The sequence below is a fragment of the Tursiops truncatus genome, chromosome 10, assembly GCF_011762595.2.
Source record: "Tursiops truncatus isolate mTurTru1 chromosome 10, mTurTru1.mat.Y, whole genome shotgun sequence".
Taxonomy (NCBI): Eukaryota; Metazoa; Chordata; class Mammalia; order Artiodactyla; family Delphinidae; genus Tursiops; species Tursiops truncatus.
This window is the reverse complement of record NC_047043.1, coordinates 16,865,024-16,883,512: the sequence shown is the minus strand read 5'-3', so window position 1 is coordinate 16,883,512 and position 18,489 is coordinate 16,865,024. Positions and strand designations below refer to the sequence as shown.

At 38.1% G+C, this 18,489-nt stretch overlaps 1 long non-coding RNA gene across 1 annotated transcript in view; it reads right to left on the bottom strand.

Annotated features, from left to right (window-relative positions):
* Positions 1-5,399: 5,399 nt before the first annotated feature.
* The window catches only part of LOC109551518 (uncharacterized), a 53,055-nt gene continuing 39,965 nt past the window's right edge, over positions 5,400-18,489 (bottom strand). The window contains exons 2-4 of the long non-coding RNA XR_002178293.3: positions 8,697-8,899; positions 5,919-6,340; positions 5,400-5,510 (exon numbers count right to left, since the gene is read on the bottom strand). This is a non-coding gene — a long non-coding RNA (uncharacterized lncRNA). The remainder of the gene's footprint in view (positions 5,511-5,918; positions 6,341-8,696; positions 8,900-18,489) is intronic.

Here is an 18,489-nt window from a genome sequence, read left to right as displayed (position 1 = left end):
AGCAGTACAACCCTACCTCAAGAAACAAGAAAAATCTCAAATAAACAACCTAACCTTACACCTAAAGCAATTAGAGAAAGAATAACAAAAATCCCCAAAGTTAGGAGAATGAAAGAAATCATAAATATCAGATCAGAAATAAATGAAAAAGTATTGAAGGAAGCAATAGCAAAGATCAATAAGAACAAAAGCTGGTTCTTTGAGAAGATAAACAAAATTGACAAAGCATTAGCTAGACTCATCAAGAAAAAAATGGAGAAGACTCAAATCAATAGAATTAGAAATGAAAAAGGAGAAGCAACATCTGACACTGCAGAAATACAAAGGATCATGAGAGTTTACTACAAGCAACTCTATGCCAATAAAATGGACAACCTGGAAGAAATGGACAAATTCTTAGAAAAGCACAGTCTTCCGAGACTGAATCAGGAAGAAATAGAAAATATAAACAGACCAATCACAAGCACTGATATTGAGACTGTGTATAAAAATCTTCCAAGAAACAAAAGCACAGGACCAGATGGCTTCACAGGCGAATTCTATCAAACATTTAAAGAAGAGCTAACACCTATCCTTCTCAAACTCTTCCAAAATATAGCAGAGGGAGGAACATTCCCAAACGCATTCTACAAGGCTACCATCACCCTGATACCAAAACCAGACAAAGATGTCACAAAGAAAGAGTACTACAAGCCAATATCATTCATGAACATAGATGCAAAAATCCTCAACAAAATACTAGCAAACAGAATCCAACAGCACATTAAGACGCTCATACACCATGATCAAGTGGGGTTTATCCCTAGAATGCAAGGATTCTTCAATATATGCAAATCAATCAATGTGATGCACCATATTAACAAACTGAAGGATAAAAACCATCTCAATAGATGCAGAAAATGCTTTCAACAAAATTCAATACCCATTTATGATACAAACCCTCCGGAAAGTAGGCATAGAGGGAGACTACCTCAACATAATAAAGGCCATAAATCAAAAACCCACAGCCAACATCGTTCTCAATGGTGAAAAACTGAAACCATTTCCACTAAGATCAGGAACGAGACAAGGTTGTCCACTCTCACCACTATTATTCAACATAGTTTTGGAAGTTTTAGCCACAGCAATCAGAAGAAAAAGGAATAAAAGGAATCCAAAACAGAAAAGAAGAAGTAAAGCTGTCACTGTTTGCAGATGACATGATAGTATACATAGATAATCCTAAAGATTCTACCAGAAAACTACTAGAGCTAATCAATGAATTTGGTAAAGTAGCAGGATACAAAATTAATGCACAGAAATCTCTGGCATTCCTATACACTAATGATCAAAAATCTGAAAGAGATATTAAGGAAACACTGCATTTACCATTGCAACAAAAAGAATGAAATATCTAGGAATAAACCTACCTAAGGAGACAAAAGACCTGTATGCAGAAAACTATGACACTGATGAAAGAAATTAAAGATGATACAAACAGTTGGAGAGATATACCATGTTCTTGGATTGGAAGATTCAACTTTGTGAAAATTTCTATACGACCCAAAGCAATCTACACATTCAGTGCAATCCCTATCAAACTACCAATGGCATTTTTCACAGAACTGGAACAAAAAAATTTCCCAATTTGTATGGAAACACAAAAGACCCCAAGTAGCCAAAGCAATCTTGAGAAAGAAAAACGGAGCTGGAGGAATCAGGCTCCCTGACTTCAGACTATACTACAAAGCTACAGTAATCAAGACAGTAGGGTACTGGCACAGAAACAGAAATATAGATCAATGGAACAGGATAGAAAGCCCAGAGATAAAGCCACGAACATATGGTCACCTTATCTTTGATAAAGCAGGCAAGAATATCCAATGGAGAAAAGACAGCCTCTTCAATAAGTGGTTTTGGGAAAATTGGACATCTACATGTAAAAGAATGAAATTAGAACACTCCCGAACACCATACACAAAAATAAGCTCAAAATGGATTAAAGACCTAAATGTCAGGTGAGACACTATCAAACTCTTAGAGGAAAACATAGGCAGAACACTCTATGACATAAATCACAGCATGATCCTTTTTGACCCACCTCCTAGAGAAATGGAAATAAAAACAAAAATAAACGAATGGGACCTAATGAAACTAAAAGCTTTTGCACAGCAAACCATAAACAAGATGAAAAGACAACCCTCAGAATGGGAGAAAATATTTGCAAATGAAGCAACTGACAAAGGATTAATCTCCAAAATTTACAGGCAGCTCATGCAGCTCAATATCAAATAAACAAACAACCCAATCCAAAAATGGGCAGAAGACCTAAATAGACATTTCTCCAAAGAAGATATACAGATTGCCAACAAGCACATGAAAGAATGCTGAACTCCACTAATTAATAGAGAAATGCAAATCAAAACTACAATGAGTTATCACCTCACACCAGTCAGAATGGCCATCATCAGAAAATCTACGAACAATAAAATGCTGGAGAGGGTGTGGAGAAGAGGGAACCCTCTTGCACTGTTGGTGGGAATTGATACAGCCACTATGGAGAACAGTATGGAGGTTCCTTAAAAAACTAAAAATAGAACTACCATGCGACCCAGCAATCCCACTACTGGGCATATACCCTGAGAAAACCATAATTCAAAAAGAGTCATGTACCACAATGTTCACTGCAGCTCTATTTGCAACAGCCAGGACATGGAAGCAACCTAAATGTCCATCGACAGATGAATGGATAAAGAAGATGTGGCATATATATACAATGGAATATTACTCAGCCATAAAATAAACGAAATTGAGTTATTTGTATTGAGGTGGATGGACCTAGAGTCTGTCATATAGAGTGAAGTAAGTCAGAAAGAGAAAAACAAATACTGTATGCTAATACATATATATGGAATCTTAAAAAAAAAAAGAAGGTTCTGAAGAACCTAGGGGCAGGACAGGAATAAAGACGCAGACGTAGAGAATGGACTTGAGGACACAGGGAGGGGGAACGGTAAGCTGGGAGAAAGTGAGAGAGTGGCACGAACATATATACACTACCGAATGGAAAATAGCTGGTGGGAAGCAGCCACATAGCACAGGGAGATCAGCTCGGTGCTTTGTGTCCACCCAGAGGGCTGGGTTAGGGAGGGTGGGAGGGAGATGCAGGAGGGAGGAGATATGGGGATACAGGTACATTTATAGCTGATTCACTTTGTTATAGAGCAGAAACTAACACACCATTGTAAAGCAATTATACTCCAATAAAGATATTAAAAAATAAAATTTCTGTGTATTCTTACACATTCATCATCAAAAAAAGAAAATTGCTTTATAGTTCTTTGAAAAGGAAAAAAAAAAAAAACCACCTTAATTTTGAAAATGAGTTTCAGAGGCCAAGTATGAAGAAGACAGAGTGTGAGCCACGTATGGAGAGAGAAAAAACTGCTCTTGCAAGAACCCACTCGTAAAATGTTAATATATGCATAAGAAAATTGTGTTCCTTAATCTCTGAAGAAACACTTATCACTAAGAACCCTTTAATTCTTTTCCTGTGCTTGATTTATTAGCTTATGAAATTATGTTAATAACCTTCATGTTAATGGTTTGGGGACTCAAATGACCTGATTTTAATAATGAAGTAATTTATGCAATAAATGCAATCAGCATCTATGAATCTCACTTAACACAACGGTATTGGTGATTAGCCAATGCTAAAACCAGTGATTGTCGGCGCGGGGCAATGCATGTGCTTCTGCAGAGAAAACGGATCTCGCTGATGGGTGATAGGCACAGAGGTAGGGGCAACTCAGGGACATGATGTGAGCTGCAGCTCTTAGCTGCAAAAGCTTTGGTAGCGAGGTTGAGCATGAGTCCAAACTTAGTTTATGAACTGTAAAATGAGACTGCTACTTCACGAACTATAGAGTAAATCTACATAGGACGTGTATCCATGACAAGGAACATTTGTATGTCTGTTGGAGTGGAGTGATCTGCTGGAAGGAAACTGGGGAGCCCAGAAAAGAGCAGATGAAGGAATAGCCAACAGCTTCCTGGGAGAGAGCAGAGTGGCAGTGGGCGGAAGGCCTCCCGGGAGGTCGAGGGGACACCTAGGAGGAACGGAGGGTTCCCAGTCCTGTCATCAGAAAATCCACGTCTTAGAATAACCTGGGCGCTAGTGTTAGTCAACTTTGGCTTTTGAGAGTATTATGGTGAATTATCCTTTTTCCTTTGCTTTGTTTTGTTTTTTGACTTTTTTCCATTCCCTTCAGATCTAAAGCGTAGAAACAACTAATTTACACCCTGATACATTCATCTAAGTGCAAAGGGCCACTTTAACCATGCTGGATAGATGGAATTTTTCTCCTTTCTTTCTTCAGCGAATCCCCAACAAACAAGTTTCCATTTCTTTCTCTTATGATTTAAATATTCCTCTCAAATGTTCTTCCTCCCTCCCAAGTAAAATCTCCTAAGCCGTTGTCTGACTTCCTAGAAATAAAGACAGGTGTGGTCATCGCCTCCTCCTACTGGCTCTGCAAAACCCCAGCCAGGTGAGAGGAGGGCAAGGCTGTTGTGTAAGCCTGTGTTTCCAGCTGGGTGCAGACACACAGTGCGAACCTTCCAGAACCCTTGATCTTCACCCCGAATAGTGACATTCGCAAGATATTTTTTAAAATGTTCAAAAAGACTGTTGGGGTCACGTGATAGAATGTTACACCTCCCCCGAAGAGAGTTTTACGTCAAATATGCTTTTTGGCACAATGTTAAGTGAAAACAAAAAGCAAAATATTAAATTAGCTAAACTGTAAACTGTGACGTTGCAAAGATAGCACTGGCTTGGAAATCAGACTCCCTAGGTTCCTAACTCGGCTTCCATTGTCACTGCTTGTGAAATTGGTCAAGGTACTTGACTCTTTAAGAGAGACATATTTATTTCTATTTTTCTATATTTGAATGAATGGGCATTAATTTTATGACAAAATCATAAAGCACATAATGTTGGAAAATATATACAGACTACACCTTGTAAGAAGAAAAATCTTCAGTAGAATTTTAGTTCTTCATCTCAGTTGTAGATTGGCATTTTATTGACGATGTTGAAAATGAGGGTCATCCAAACTCTACTCTCTGTTTTGGATCTGCATAAAGTTGATCACAATTTTCCCATCCCAGAAAGCATGAAGTAAAATGCCTTTCAGAGGCTTCACGTGCAATCTGCAGTCGGAGCCGCTCTACATAATTCCATAATTTAGAAAATTACAAGTGATGATACCGTGCTCATTGCAGCACCCAAGTCCTCAAATCTCTACTCACAGGTTGTCAAGCCAAGTACCATGCACTGCATTAATCCTCACCACTGAAAAGCAACCAGAAGTGTTGCCCCATTTCACAAATAAAAATATCTGCTGAGAGACCTTGTACCTGCTTTGCCCGTGTCTTCAAGCACAAAATCTGGAATCTTGGTCCGCTGTAATAATCACCATACGGTTATGGCTTCATCCATCAGCATTCTCATTAAATACGGGCTTAACCTATGATATCACAAATAAATTAATTAATAAAATTGCAAGGACACCTTCTCTTTGGAGAAGAGATAACTCTTAAAGTTATTTAATCCATCTCTCTGCACGCAAAATTTTGAGGAATTAATTTTTTCTGTAGCCAGGAAACATTGTAAAAAGAAAGAAACCATACCTTTTTCCTAATATCAGTGTAGAAAATAGAGATCTAAGCTAAGCCTTCCTTTGGTTCTAAGGAGTGGACTCCAAGATGAGTACTTTGGATGGAATTCCATCCTACTGAGTTTTGATGTAATTCCACAGCTTTTAATATTGTTTCTAAACTCTTACCACTGTTACTTTAGGTGCCTCTCCCCCTCACCTGTTTGAGCTCTCAAACTCACAAAGACACTTTCTTGCACTTTGGTAGCAACATCGTACCTTGCAAGGCAGGAAGAAAAAAGTGATGGGTGTAGTAGTGGATGGGTTGGAAGTGAGGCTCGTCTCTCCCACTCTGCTTCCAATCTCTTCTCTATTTTGCCTCACGGGTACTCTCCACACTTTGAGGAACATTGACCAGATTATAGCCACTTCGAACATCTTGAGAGACTATTCAAAATGATCCCTTGGGTGGAAAAAAACAAAGGCTCTTTCCAATGCTGTGGTATTGAGACATCCATCATGTTGGGAGACGCTGCGCTTCCTGTTGCGCTGAGGAGTGTAGTCACCAACTCATCCCATTCTTCTGAGAGTAACTCTGCTCCTGGTGACCTGGGAGTTTCTCACCTTCTGACTCCATGGTTTAAAACATGTTCTTTCTTCTCTGCTCCGAACTGAAGCATTTCTTTTACCACTCACAGCTGCTGTGTAATTTAAACAGGCCATAATGTCAAAGGAAATAAAATGAATTAAAACAAGAAAAATCAGTTCTTTAAATTTTAGCTCCATCTTTTTTAAAAAGGAAAATATCAACCTGGATCCCATTCAGGCCAGGAAGGTAACACAAAGTCCCTCTGAACACGTGCTTCTCTGGCTTTCTCCACATCTTACTGTACTCTTTTTGGCGGTGCAAAAACTCTGACTTGTTTTGTATTTAAACTGACTTAAAATGAACGGGTAACAAAAAAGAGACTTCCTCTTGCTAACAAAACTGTTCCTGGGATACATGAATATATTTTTACACCCATGTCCAGAAATAGATTATTTTTAAAATCCCAGTGTCTTTAAATAGCTTAGAACCACAGTACTGTGGTTGAAAAGGTGGATTCTGGAGCCAGGATAACTTGAATACGAATCCTGCCTCTTTTGTAAGAGCTGGGTGACCTGGGCAATGATCTAACTCTTCAGCTCGCTCTTCTCATCTTTAAAATGGAGACACTAATCATACCTACCCCATTTTTTTTTTTTTTTTTTTTTTTGGTGGTGCCGCATGGCATGTGGGATCTTAGTTCCCTGACCAGGGATTGAACCCGTGCCCCCAGCATTGGAAGTGCAGAGTCTTAACCACTGGACCACCAGGGAAGTCCCATACCTACCACTTTTGATTGTAGTGCAGACCAACTGAATTTATACATATAAAGCACTTAGAACTATGTCTGGCATAGAGTAGACGTTCAACAACCGTTATCTATTATTTGTGTAATAATTATGCACCACACCCAGTCCCATTAATAAAAAAGGCCATTCAGCCACTGTGACTCTAGAAAATTTCTGGGAATCTCCAAGTAGGATCAGGAACAAAGAAACTGTTTTGCCTCTCACATCCTCTCTAAAATACTTTTCTCTTTACTATTCAAAAATTCTTTTGATTCAGCACAATCTTGAAAAGATACTTATCAAGATAATAGTTCAAGGGAGTAGGTGACTTAGTTATGATAACTGGAGTTAGCCAGATAAGCATTTGACTCGTACTGTTTAGTACCCTTAACAACTTTGGTTTAAGCCCTACGTAATCAAAAACAATCAAAGCCAGTAGCTCTGTCAGCTTCTCCACAGAAACAAAAAGTCATCAGAGGCCAAAGGAAGTTAAGATATTTATCTTTTCCCTGTAAGAATTTCTCATCTCACATATAAACTACAGATTTCTGTCATGGCATCAAGCTTTAGCGAAATTAAGATATGGCTTGTGGAAGGAATTAAAAATTATTCACCCAAAGCAGTTTTGCAATGTTTCATGTGGGGGGGGGGTGGTAAGGGCGGGGAACAGTCATTGTTTCTCCTGCTTCTACCCCATCAAGATTATCCTCCAATCTGACATTTCTTAATCTGAGTTTATTTTCCAGGTCATTAATTTGATTTCTCAATGTTTTGCAGCCTTTAAATTTCTCAGTGAAAACACAACATCAATCATCATTTTCACTTCTTCCTTTTTTTTCCTTTTCTCCTGCCATCTTGATTTGCTTGCTTTGTTTAATCCTTTTTCCACCATTATTTCTGAATCCTTTTCCATCACAATTTTTGACCTTTCTTTGCATCAACCCAAGCTAATTCAACTTAATAAATCAATTTTGAGTCTCCAAAGGGAGACAAATGAAATAGTGGGCAGGCCTATGTCCTGGATTGTGGAAACCAGAAGAATGACAACATGGAAGCGTATGTTGATCTCTGCAGAATTTTTCCTGAAACACAACAAACTGGCTACCAACCAAACAGATAACATTACAGATGGAAAGCAGAAGATCTTCTAAGTGCATCATTCCATCAACAGATAGCTGCCTATCAGCCCAAATTCTCTTTTAGCTGTCTTCAGGGCTATAGAGTTGAACCATGGGGATGTTTCTCTCACCACTGACCATGCTCTGGTCTGGTTATAAATATAGAGGGCTTCTCTTTACATCTATTTTAGACAAATCAGATCTCCCAGAAAACTGAAATCTCTTAGGTGAACTAGGATTTAAATTCAGAAGAAAGAAAAATAAGAGGAGCGAAATTCCAGGAACTTAACTGACTCATCATCTGAAACGTAAGTTAAATTAGTTCAAATGAATATACTTGAGTCCTAATATTGCAATTTAATAGTTTTACTGCCCAGAGTCACAAGCTGAGGGTATATGTGCACGTTTGTTCAATATGTTTTGGTACATGTAAAACTTTGGCCACCTAGCCAAAGGGTAGCCTTATTGGGATTTTCTCTGGACACCCTCAACTCTGAAATTGTCCACAACTCTCCACTATTCTTACTGTCTGGGGTCAGGGCAGCCCTGAGTATCTGACACTCACCTGGAGGTTTGTTGACTGTTCCTCGAAAACCATTCCAAAGCATTTCCATGGCTCCAGAACAGAACAGCTGCTTTCCTCTGCTATACATCCTGATGTCTGATCCTGGTCAGCATTCTTCAGCCGTTCAATAGAACCCTTCATAAGCATTGCTGTCATGTCTTTAGGCATTTCGAGCTTGAGCTGATGAGGTGTATATGAAGTGTCTGGGTAGAGACAGAAAGGTGAATTAAGTTACAAAACATCTTTGCAAGGTTTTTGTTTGTATGCTTGTTTAATATACAATGCATTAAAAAAATTCTTTAGATGGTTAGGTTTCCAAGCCTGCCTCTAAAAATTTATTTAAATGTTAAGGTAGTTGAATTGGAGTATTAAAATCATTTCCCATTATTTCTTTAGGAAAAACAATGAAATAGTCCTAACGGGGATACTGGAAGCAGGGTGAGAACTCTGCTTTTGCTTCAGTCCTGGACTTCAGAAGTGAATTTCCTTTAAATTTCTTTCCTCCTTTTCCTCTCAGGGACAAATGAATTTTCTCTTCCCTTTTCCTTTTTTCCTTCTTTTTCAGGAAGCGAGAGTGGATTTCTTCTTCCATTTTACACCTCTCCAAACAATAACAGGACCCTCGGGGGTCCTGCCCAGCAGCCAGGACAGTAAATCCAATAGTGGACAGTGACAACAAGGCTCAAGAGAGAATCTTCCTACCGCCCTTTCCTTAACAAGGAATGTCCCATGTCAGCTCTGTAGTCCTTGGGGACCACAGGTAATAAAGAATAGTCATGGCAGGGGCTTCCCTGGTGGCCCAATGGTTAAGAATCCATCTTGCAATGCAGGGGACGCCGGTTCGATCCCTGGTCTGGGAACTAGGATCCCACATGCCGCAGGGCAACTTAGTCCATGTGCCACATCTAGAGAGCCCACATGCTGTAACTACAGAGCCCACGTGCTCTGGAGAGTGCATGCTACAACCAGAGAAGCTCTGCCACTGCAATGAAGAGCCCGCACACTGCAACGAAAGATCCCGCTTGCCGCAACTAAGACCCAACGCAGCCAATAATTAATTAATTAATTAATTAATTAATTTAAAAAACCCCAACTCCATGGCCAAACTAAAGAGACAATAAAAGAACAGTGGTTATCAGGGGTTTGGAGAGAGAGAGAGATGAATAGACAGAGCACAGAGGAGTTTTAGGGCAGTGAAAATACTCTGTATGATACTATCATGGTGGACACACGTCATTATACTTTTGTTCAAACCCACAGAATGTACAACACCAAGAGTGAAGCCTAAGGTAAAGGATGGACTCTGGGTGATTATGATGTATCAATGCAGTTCGTCATTTGTAACAACTGCATCACTCTGGTGGGGGAATGTTGATTATGGGGCGGCTATGCATGTGTGAGGACAGGAGGTATATGGGAAATCTCTGTACCTCCATCTCAATTTTGCTGTGAACTTTAAATTGCTTTTAAAAAGACACGGAAGTCTTAATGTTTTAAAAGAGGGGGAAAAGGAGGGAAAAGAAATACAGTAGAGCAATTCTGAAAAGAAAAAAAGAACCCACCAACAACAGCTTAGCACTTTCAAAACATACCCCCACCCATCATCACACTTAATGCTCACGTTAACCTTGCAGGGTAGGTGTGATTTCCACCCCCACCTTACAGAGAAGGTAACAAGCTCTGACAGGGTAAGTCAAACAAGGTCACTTGGTTCGTAAGTGGTAGCTAAATTCTTTTCACAATATCAAAGACAATTGTCTTTAACGTGCAGTTGTCATCAATTATACTTCAAGAAAGCTGAATGTAATTGTCTTAGTAGCACAAGTAGAGAGACACAGTATAAATTTCTTTTAACTGTTAATAATCAACTTGCCTTTGTATGTTTAAGGCAAAGTGACTGAAATTTAAGAAGTATTTGTCCTTTTATTTTTTTAAGCACCTTGTATTTTAAAGCTTATTATTCTGTTTTATTCATTTAAATGTTAAAGGCTTGAAAAATTGAAAAGCATACCTATCAGTGTATAAAATAAGGATTTATTTCGGAAACCTAAGAATGAGCATTAGGAATTTTATCAACATAATTTATTCCATTAATAAATTAAGGGGAAAATATAGGACTATACCAATATATGACAAAAGAGTAATTGATATAATTCAGTAAGCATTCATGATGAAATCTCTAAGTAAAATAAAAATTGAAAAATTTAAAACAAGATAGAATATTTACTGGAAGCTAACAATGAAATACTAAAGAAATTTCTGTTAAAATCAGAAATAAGATAGAGCTGTCCATATTGCCGCTATTCTTCAGAATGTGTTTTGGAGGCAGCTAAAATTTGTTGGGGCGTGGCCAGAGAAAGGGGTAGCTACACAGAGCTGGGGCCCAAGAAAACTGGATGGCCACTCCCTCAGATCCTGGGCCAAGAACTGAGAAGCACATGTACAAAGCCTGACTCTGTGAGTTCTGCTGCTGGGAAGCTGAGAGCTGAACAGAGATATTAGCGAGCACACAGAGTTTGGAGAATCTGGGATTGTGGCCCAGCCAGAGTGGACACTCCTCACTGAAAACATCAGGCATCCAATTGAGACCCTAGAAAAGCCATATCTTAGTGAAATTTATGTCCTAGAATAAAAGCCATTCCCTAGGACTTAGGGCAAAAATAGTAATAGACTATTCTAAGAAACCTTAAAACAAAGTCTGACTAGATCAAGATCTACCAATTATGTCACTATTCAATACCACCAAAACAAAACTTATCACCCTTTAAAGGGAGACAACATAATCACTTCTCCCTATAATGTATCATCTACAATGTCTAGCATGCAATAAAAAATTATTAAACCTGCAAAGAATCAAGGAGAAAAAATGGAAACAGATCTTGAAAGACCCAGATGTTAGGATTAGTATATGAGGATTTTAAAACGCCTATTATAAATATCCTTAAGGATATGAAATAAAGCATGAATAACTATGATGTAAGAGATGGGGAATCTTAGTCAATATATAAAAGCAATAAAAAAGAGCCAATGGATATTAAGCTGAAAAAATATAAAATCTTAAATAAAAGATCGCCTGGATAAGCAATTTACTATTAAGTAAATTGGACACTACAGAAGAAAGCATCAGTGACCTTGAAGACAGCTCAATAGAAATTTTCCAAATTGCTGAACATGAAAAAAAAATTTTTGAAATAAAAGCAAAGCCTCAGTGACTTGTGGGACAACATAAAATGATCTAACACAGTGTTAAGTGGAGATGAAGGAAAGGAGAGAGAATAGAAAAAAATATTTAAGCAATAGTATCTGAGAATTTTCCAAATTTGATGAAAAACATTAAGAAAATCATACCTCAGCATATCACAAAGTACTAAAAATCAAAGATAAATTATAAAGCATTCAGAGGAAAAGAAAAACACTGTGTGTCAGGGGACAAAGATAAGAATTATGAATGACTACTACTCACAGAAAACAATGAAGGTCAGAAAACAATCTAATGGTATGTATAAAACACAGAGAGAAAACTGTCAACCTAGAATTCAACAGCCAGTGAAAATATCCTTCAATAAATGAGGTTAAAAAAATTTTTTTTGGATAAAAGAAAGCTAAGAGAATTCATAACAAGCAGATCCTCACTTCAGAAAATTCTTAAAGGAAGTTCTTCACACTGAAGAGAAATGACAACAGATGGAAACTCAGTTATACAGAGAGAGGTCACTACCACCACTCTTAGTAAATACGTGGGTACATTTTGAAACACGTGCTTTCTTATGTTTTAAATTTCTTGAAAACAAAATTGATCATTTAAGTTAACTATAATAACATTTTGTTGTGGATTTTTATAACGTAAATGGAAGCAAAATATATGACAATTCATGAAGAATGGAGTGGCAGCATATGGAGTGACACTACTGCAAGGTTCTCATGTTTTACATGAAGTGGTAGTGGACTATGACAAATTAAGAATGCATAATAAAATCCCTAGAGCAACAGTTTAAAAAAAAAAATACAAAGAGGAATACCTAAAAAGTCAATAGACGTTCAACAAATGTTGCGTCACAATTGGGTCTTCATATGCAAAAGTTAACTTCTGTCCATACAAAAATTAACTCAAAGTGGGTCACAGATCTAAATATAAAACCAAACTCTAAAATGTATAGAAGAATACATAGGAGAAAACCTCTGTGACCCTGGGTAAGGCAAAGATTTCTTATATACAACAACAAAAGCAAGATCCCTAAAAAGACAAATTGATAAATTAGACATAATCAGCCGATAAAAGATTTGTATCCAGAAAATATAAAGAACTCTCAAAATTCAATAACAAGAAAATAACCCAATTTTTAAAAATGGTCAAAAGATTTGAACACATGCTTCGCAAAAGAAAATAAGCAAATTTTAAAAAAATGTTCAACCTTCATCATCAGGGAAATGCACATTAAAACCACAATGAGGGCTTCCCTGGTGGTGCAGTAGTTGAGAGTCCGCTTGCCATTGCAGGGGACACGGGTTCGTGCCCCGGTCCGGGAGGATCCCGCATGGTGCGGAGCGGCTGGGCCCGTGAGCCATGGCCGCTGAGCCTGCGCGTCCGGAGCCTGCGCTCCGCAACGGGAGAGGCCACAACAGTGAGAGGCCTGCGTACCAAAAAAAAAAAAAAACCACAACGAGATGCCACAAATGTCTATTAGAATGGCTAAAATTATAATGACCATATCAGTGTTGGTGAAGATGTAGAGTAAATGAAACATTCCTACACTGATGATGGCAATATAAAATGATGCAACCACGGGAAAACAGTTTGACAGTTTTTTAAACATATACCTGTTGTAGGATTCAGCCATTCTACTACCAGATATTAACCCAAGAACAAAGAAAGCGTGTGTCAATACAAAGACTTGCACACAAATGTTCATAGAAATTCTATTTGTAATGGCCCAAAACAACACAATCCGAATGTTCATCAGTAGATGAATGGATAAACAAATGGAATACTTCTCAGTAATAGAAAGTAACGAACTATTGATATACTCAGGTGTAAGGATGAACCAAAATTCATTATGCTGATGAAAGAAGCCAGACAAAAACGAGTATATAGAGTATGATTCCATTTGTATGCAATTCTAAAAAACGCAAACTAATCTACAGTGACAGCATATCTGTAGTTACTGCCTGGGGTTAAAAGAAAACAGGGAGGAGAAGAGATGGGGAGAAAGATTATAAAAGGAGCACTGAGGAAATTTCAGGAGTGATGGACACGTTTATCATCTTGGTTATGGTTATGGTTTTGCAGGTGTATACATATGACAAAACATAAAATTGTACACTTTAAATATGTATAGTTTATTGTATGTCAAATATGCCTTAATAAAGCTGTTTTTTAAAAAGCCAATAGAGGAAATAGAATACTAAAAAATATTTTATTAACTCCAGAGGAAGTAGGAAAGGAGAAATAAAAATTAAACATTTCCACTAATCAAAATGTACCATTAAGAAAATACAAAGGGAAGTCACAAGAGAAAAATTATGTATATATAAATAGATAAGTAGATAGATATACATATCTCAAGGGGCTTGAATGCAAAATACATAAAATCCACTACAAATTAACATTTTAAAAAAGAAAAACTTATTTTCAGGGCTTCCCTGGTGGCGCAGTGGTTGAGAGCCCGCCTGCTGATGCAGGGGACACGGGTTCGTGCCCCGGTCCGGGAGGATCCCACATGCCGCGGAGCGGCTGGGCCCGTGAGCCATGGCCGCTGAGCCTGTGCGTCCGGAGCCTGTGCTCCGCAACGGGAAAGGCCACAACAGTGAGAGGCCCGCATACCACCAAAAAAAAAAAAAAAAAAGAAAGAAAAACTTATTTTCAAATGGGCAAAATGCTTAGACACTTCACCAAAGTAGATTAAAATGATAAAAGAAAAACATATGAAGGAGTGTTCAATTTTCCTAGTCAACAAAGAAATGCAAATTAAAACCACAATGAGAAGCCACTCATTCCACTAAAAAAATGGTAATTAAAAAGACTAACAACCATCAAATACTGGCAAGAATGTGCAGTGATTGGCATGCTCATACCATTGCTGGGTATATAAATCGTACAACTCCTATGGAGAAAAAAATTTGTTGGCTTCCTATAAAGTTAAAAATGTACCTCCCTATGACTCAGCAATTCCATTCTCAGTATTTAACTCAAGAAAATAAAAACACACATCCACAAAAGACATGCACAAGAATGTTCATTGCAACTTTATGCATAATCCCAAACTTACCCTAAAGTCCATCGGCAGAAGAATGGACAAAGAAATTGTGGTATATTCATACAATTGAAAACTACTAAACAACCTAAAGAGAAAAACTACTAAAACATGTGACAACATGGATAAATCTTAAACCCATTTTGTCATGCTGAAGAAGTCAGACACAGAAGAGAATATACCATATGATTTCGTTTAAATGACATTTAAGAACAGACAAAAATAATCTGCTGTGATGGAACAGGATGTGCTTCTTGAGGGGGATTGACTGCAACATGGCACGAGCAAACTTTTTAGAGTGATGAAAATGTACATCTTTATTGGGATGTTTATTTACACACAGATGTGTAGGTCTGTCAAAGGTCATTGGACTTACACTTATTTACTGTGCATTTTACTCTATGTAAATTTTGCCTAAATTAAAAATAAAACTCAAGAAAATCATAATGAATTAGTGAATTCAAAATCTGAGTAGAACTTTATTCTGAGTATCACACAAAAGGATGAGATCTAAAAAATAAAATAAATATTACAAATGTAGCCAAATATTATCATGTTAAATCAGGATGCTGGGTATATGGGGTGTCTGAAATGTTAGCGTCTGTGTTTTTCTGCATGTATAAAATATTTCAAATTAATTAAAATCAATAAAATATGATGAAGTTAAAATGTCTCTCCAATCTTAATTGCATCCTTACAGTCAGACTTGGATCAGAGATCAACAAATAATGTCATTGTTTTAAAAGATCCCATAAAAGAGGAATGCAAGTTTATTGACCCATGATTTCTGATTTAAGAGTCATTTTTCTATTGCTACTTAACAGTACAATATATTGCCTTCCTCTCAAACCAAGATGTCAGTTTCCTAATTCGTTAGGTTTGTCACAGTACTGTAAATCCAACGAGCCAATATTTCATCAGATGAGCTGGGAGCACAATTTCTGCACTGTCTTTCGTTTCCGTTTTGCTTTTGAAATTTGGGCATCTGACTGTTCCACTCAACTGAAAAAAACACAGCCAGGCTCCTTAGGCGATTTACTCTTGCATTTTAAATGCAAAGAGCTTTCTAAGGGAACTGATACTATCGTTTACAATGTCATTCAATTGTCATCATTAAATTTCACTCAATCGCCCTACTAGAGGGACCAGATTCTTTAAAAATTTCATTTCGTACATTTCTCACACGGAGGTGACATTTTAAAGAATCAACTGCGTCATTAGTGTTCTTACTTTATTACTACACCAATTAGTGTCCATGGAGTTCTCAGAGGGTGGGTGGTAAATCAGTCTAGTGATATCTGATTCCTTCAACAAATTTCAAGTGCTTTATATAAAAAACAGACTCTGTTCTAGATGGAAGGTGACTACAAAACTATAAATGATACAACCCAGGACCTTACAATTAGAAAAAGACATGACGTTCGCACGAATAAGTATGATGCCCGAATAGGAAAAATGACTGAAGAGGTGTAAGGAAAGGGTTTTTGGAATTCGAAGAAGAAGGGAAAACATTCTGGCAGCTGGGAGGAGAGTGGGTTATCAGAGTTCTTAGGGGTAATGATGTTTCCATAAGGTTTTTAATGGTGAGGATTTCAGTAGATGGGTAGAGGGAGGGAGGGAGTTTGAGGGGCATTTATAGAGTAGCGCAGATGCATTTGGCTGGGGACCCTGAAGTGGTAAAGATCCAGATTGCAATTAGGTTGAAACAGAAAATAAAAATGGAACAAGATTGTGTACAATGCTTTTGGCTGCAAGTAGCTGAAAGCCTGACTCTGATTTAAAATAGAAAATTGTATCATCTTAATATAACAGGGTCTCCAGAGGCAGGGAAGACTTGAGAGTTAGTAGTTGCTTCAGCAGCTTGGGGATGCCATTAACGACCTAGGTTCTTTCTATCGCTCTGTTCTTCTTGGGGTTGGCTTACTTCCAGGAAACCCAGTCAAACATAAAGCATCCAAAGACAGACTTCGCTTCTCCCTAAGACCCTCTCAAAAGCAAGGAAACTTCCAGAGGCCTCTGACACACTTCTCCTCACATCTCATTGGCCAGAACTGTGTTATAAGCACATTCCTAAACCAGTCACTAGCAAGGGGATTTGGATTATTCTTAGACCAACCAGAGCCTCCCTTTTCCCCTGAGACATATTTCCAAGTGTTGGATAAAGGGAGGTCTAAGAAAAATAAGGGTTATCTTAGGATAAAGGAAGGAGGAAAAGAAATGGATGCCAGATGGAAAAAACTAACATCCACTAAGGGGACCAACACTTGCCACATGCCTTCTATGTATGGGCATAGGTCTGCTATGTATTTTAGTTTAACACGTGTGGATCTGGATAATGAAGGGCTTTTACAAGGGCCAGGCTGAGATAGCTGGACTTCATTCCACAGACATGAAAAGACTTACGGATTTTGAGCAGGGAAACGATATAATCAGAGAATGATATTTAGAGACTTAGAAGAAAGAGGTTGTGAAAATGCACATGTACCTGAAAGTAGTATGACTACTTGTCAAAAAAAAAAAAAAAAACAATGTCAAATGTTCACCAGCTTCCCTTATTTCCCATTTTTAGTGGCACCCCTTCCTCCATCCTTCTGCCTGGCATTTGGTCAAAATAACTGTACAAGTTAAGCTTTACCATCATATGAAGCAAATCTGAGGTGCAAACAGGATGGAATGGAGATAAATAACCAATAAAGTCCCATGCTACTTCAACTGTCATCCTTTAAAAGCAATAAAGAGTCCATGCCTGTGCCTCTGGCATAGATCCTAGTTTTGAGATTCTGCTTTTATTTACTTTGTGGTGTGTTTAGCTCCCCAAGTTGAGCTTCCATCTCCTTCTATACTTTCTGAGCTCAGTTCTTCCAACTCTCTTCATTCCAATTCCTATTGTCCCTTTTACTCTTGCTGTTAAGACCTTCCCAGGGATGTCCTGTGGTCCTTCCATGTAACTTATAAGGTCTCTCTCCTTCTCGTTTTCATTTGGGTTTTTCAATACGCCATCTAGCCACTTCACCCAAATACACAATATCCTTGCTTCTATAAACCAGAGCGAGTGAGATTATTTAAGTGTATTTTAATTTCTCAATCAAATCTCTGAAATCACTTTTGGGAGTCAATATTTGTATCTTTTACCACCAGACTTTTACAGGGTCCAAAATATCACAGGATTAAGTTTAGAGCTTAAGTCACTAAAGGTGCTCAAATATTGACAGATAGAAAAGGCCGTGAGAAATGATGTTGTTAACTCAACTCTGAGGTGGTGAGTAACTGTGTCAAAATAACATGTTGAGTGCATCTGACCTCATTTGCAGTCAGAGGTTTGTCAGTTACATCTCCTTTATATCCTAGAGCCTCCTGAGAGAGGTCTTTTCTCTCTCACTTTCTCTTTTCTGTGGTGGCTCCTGCCCTGGGCCCATCCCAACTGGGGATTCACCAGTGGTGTCCTCCCGAAGGGAGAAAGGGATCAGGGAGCAAGAGTCAATGCCAGGTCTAGGAGGAACCCTTTTACTCCCTCTACCCCTTTTCCATGTCCCCTAAAGCAA